At 26.5% G+C, this 4358-nt stretch overlaps 1 long non-coding RNA gene across 1 annotated transcript; it reads left to right on the forward strand.

The window, feature by feature from the left end:
• Positions 1-256: 256 nt before the first annotated feature.
• LOC109339742 lies at positions 257-580 on the forward strand. Its single transcript, XR_002106703.1, has 2 exons — positions 257-373; positions 505-580. It is a non-coding gene; the product is annotated as an uncharacterized LOC109339742 (long non-coding RNA).
• Positions 581-4358: the final 3778 nt, after the last annotated feature.

Consider the following 4358-nt stretch of genomic DNA (forward strand, 5'->3'; position numbering starts at 1 on the left):
CTAAAACAAGCCAGCCCCGCAAGAAATAAATGAATTCCAAAGATTTTTGGCAAATCCAAAAAAGGTTTTCGTATAAGTTCATAAGAAAATATTTCTAGATCCCAATGCCAAATAGCCGCCAAAAAGCACAAGCCCAAAAACACAATACAAGACTTTTTAATATATGTCAATAACTTTGAAATACATAAAAAAAATAAACAACATTCATAAAACACCATTGACATACTCGTTATATAAATCTGAAAATTTGATACATTGTTACAACACAGAAGTCTCAAAACCAACATAGAAATCACTTGCGTGATTGTCTCAATGGCCCTGCTAAAATTTGTCTTTACATTCATGATCATAGTTCTTTTGCTCTCACATGGAGGTATGTAAACGAAATAGCAAAACATTAATTTTATTTTATCTTGCGAGCTCTTTTTACATGTATGAATATCTTTTTTTTTTACATTTCATTATAATCTCGTGATGATAATATAAATTACCCGTACATTGTAGGTATGGCAAAACCAAATTGTTATGGAACATGCAAAATTCATCCAAATTGTGATGCCTATTGCAAGAGTTTAGGATACAAAGAAGGACACTGTGTATACCCTTCACCCAGTATTCCAACTGGAGAAGTTTATTGCTGTTGTGTTCCAAAATAAAGATAAATATTAAATGAATTAATATAATATTTCTATGCATTTAGAAGTTAAATATAGCCTTACCTGCAAAACAGTACGAAAGTCCTATTTTAGTGTTATTGTCCATTAAATTAAATCCTTTCAATTAACCATCAATGAGAAACTTGTTATAAATCATTGCTACATCAGTAACATTACAGGTAGCATAACATGTTTTTTGGATATCTGTAGTATTCTTTGCTTTTTCTGCGACGGTTTCAGCCGCTTCACACACTTTCTCAGATGTATTCTTTCTCATGTAGTCCATGTTCACCACCTCATGAGCACCAAAAGTAATCCCATATTATTGATAATAATTATAATATAATTATTTCATATAAAATTTTATGTTTAAGTATATATCCATCAAAACTATTATTCTGAGTGACATCAAGTTCATTGTCTTCACATATTTAAAAGAATGTAAAAAGACTAAAAATGTATAATAAGCGTTATTAATTTCATTGCAAAAATTAAATAACTCATAATTGCATATTTGATTTCTTCAAAATGTGTACCAAAAACAAATTAAGGATTGCAATTTGAAAACAAACAAATCAGATCAAATAAAATAATTTTGACATCAACTTGATTGTGCAGCATAATTAAAATAAAGTAACAATTATAACCGGAATAAATTAAGGATACCGAATAATTGATTAATTCATAATTCCCTTTCATTTTATTTTATAAATAAAAATTAAAAAAACATTTAAAACGGTTTCATGAGTCATTATGCACTTTAAAGTTTAAACCCCTTATAATGATGAGATTCACGGTTGAGAAGAGGATTGTTGGAGCAATATGTGAATTTGTTGAATTATTCAATTGGCTAATTATATATAATTTAAAGGCTTTATAAATACTAATGGTAACAGAAACTTCGTACCTACCAACTTAGAGTCATTTTTTTTTACCAATTATTCAATTTTATATATTTCATTTTAAAAAATTAATTTTTTTATTAAGTATAGTTTATATTATATTTTTTATTGGCTATACTTTATATTATAACTTTTTGTTTTATTATAACTAGGGTGTTGATAGGCACTGGCTGCCAACTCGCTTTCCTATCATTTATAATGTGTAATTTGTATGTCATAAGTGTCAAATATGATATTTTGTGTTAAATATTTGTAATCTATAGTTAAATTTATTTGATCGGTGTAATGTTCAATTTTCTGATAGACATAATGTAAGAAGAAGAAATAGTTAACCAAATAATATGGAACTTATATTAGCTGGAAAGGAACATTGGGTTATATATGATTTTTTGATAAAAATTAAAAAATAGTGAGGGCAAAATAGGGAGAACCACAAATTACACCATAGTGGGTGGTTATTTTGGGTTTTCCCTTTATAAGTAGTATAGATAGATGTTAGAAATGTGGTTAATATATTGGTGATGATTATATATGATTTTTTGTATAAATTAAAATGTTTAAGGGCAAAATAGAAAAGTGAAATTATACCATAGTGGTAGATACAATTAAACTTTTATATATTTTTTTATAAAATTAAATATTTAATTTTTATATATTTAATTTTGTATAATTAGAATGTACTTTTGTATTTAGTATATTTTATATTATAATTTTTTGTTTTATAAATTTTAAATTATAATTTTTTATTAGAATATCCAATTTAATGTGAGAGAGGTAGTTTCAAATTATAATTAAAAAATGATAAGGGCAAAATAGGAATATGTAAATTACACTCTCGTGCCTGTCAACCCGCTTTTCTATTGTCAAATGCATTCTTATTTTTTAGTAATGATTGACAAAGTAGTAAATACTATAACCCAATTAATGATTTTTCTTTAGTATGATGAAATTGAGGAAAAAAATCATATTTATAGAGCGTTGTTATTGGATATTGAAGTCGTGAGAACACACTTAAGAGATAAACATTAAAAAATATTTTTGGTTTCGTAAGTAAAGAAAAAAATGTTGTAGCTACAAAATTAAGAAGAAGACACAAATAAGAAAATAATATGGGACATATAATGGGGATATGGACATTAAATTACATGGTCTTTTTGTAGAAAATAGAAATTAGGCAAGGGCAAAATAGAGAATTATAAATTACACCATGGTGGGTGGTTATACCATATTTTGGCTTTATAATAAGTATATATATATAGACAAACCTAACTTTTGAAAAGGTTTTTATTCAAAGTTATATCTCAAATTAATTGAGGGATCTACTTATTCTTACTTTACATCCTAACTATCCATTCTAGAGTAATCCAGTTGTTTGAATTAGATTTTCCTAAAATTAATAACTAGAATGGAGAATAAATTTAAAAAATTTACTCTTATAATAAGTGTATATCCGCTCCTAACTCGTTATGATTCTTAACAGAAAGTGAACAAGACACAAAAAGAGAGAAGACATAAAAGAATTCCCAAGAGAACCATCAAATTATGTATCAACTCACGTCTCTCTAAAAATGCTCCATCACCAATCACGGCTCAACCATTATTGCAACAATTCATTGGGTCTGCTCCTTGTGTTTCCCCGCGGGTGGACCAACCCTTTCTCACTTTTCTAAAGAGTATCATTCTATTTATAGTTCTATTAATTCTCTTTCCACCAAAAAGTAATACATATTACTTCTAAATCAATCATTAACAAATAAAATATAACCTTATGACATATATCATTTTCTTATGAATATAAAAATTAGTATGAGGATATAGTAAAATGATATATCATCATTTTCCTTCTCCAAATATAGTTTAAGTCGTGCTCCATTACACATATATTAAAGCCATTATTGTGGTACATCTCCGGGCCAACTTTCTTCTCTTCACCATGTACAACAGTACAAGTTTGATTCCTGCATACATTTTTCCTCTTTATTTGTTAATTTTCCTATTTTTAATAATAGTTTCTACAATAATAATATATATTAATAATATGGTAAAATAACTCCTTCATTTTTCTAAACAAATAATTAAATAAATAATAAAAATGACTAACACAAAATAATAATTGAAAACTAAAATAATAACAATTAAATATTTATAAAAGTTATAAATTAATTCTCTCATAATTAATATAAATTAAATAAATGATTTAATTAATTATATTGAGAATCTAATAATTATGTTATAGTTTGTGTCGTATCTTACTTTTTATTTCGAACTGAGAAATTGTTGCATCCAATAGCATTGTCCCTACTAGTTATCCAAGTGGGATGTCGATTAACAATCAGTATGATCTCTTCTACAATTAATTCTCTTTTAAAATAATTCTGCCAATAAAAAAACATAAATATTCTAATTAATTATTTTTTGAAAATTAATAGTGAAGTTACGACTTGTGTTGCATCTTGCTTTCTTCTTCGAATCGAGAAACGGTTGTAGTCATTAATATTGTATATGCTATTTATAAAAGTTGGAAGTCGGTTAATGGTCAATTCAATCTTTTCTATTATTAATTCTCCTTGGATTGATTGAAATAATTTCTTTAATTTAATCAACTCATTCATCAATCTTTAATATAGAACTATGTAGTCTTGATTTTCTTATTGTACATAGGAATACATATGAGCAAGATAAACCAATGGTAAAAAACGGCTCAAATTGGTATGTCCGTCCGATTCAATTGTGAACCAGACATCTGACTAGTTCGAGCTTCTCAAGTAACTAGTTTTTCATTAAAATCAGAATGAATCGT

This window comes from Lupinus angustifolius, unplaced genomic scaffold (genome assembly GCF_001865875.1).
Source record: "Lupinus angustifolius cultivar Tanjil unplaced genomic scaffold, LupAngTanjil_v1.0 Scaffold_95_44, whole genome shotgun sequence".
Classification (NCBI taxonomy): Eukaryota; Viridiplantae; Streptophyta; class Magnoliopsida; order Fabales; family Fabaceae; genus Lupinus; species Lupinus angustifolius.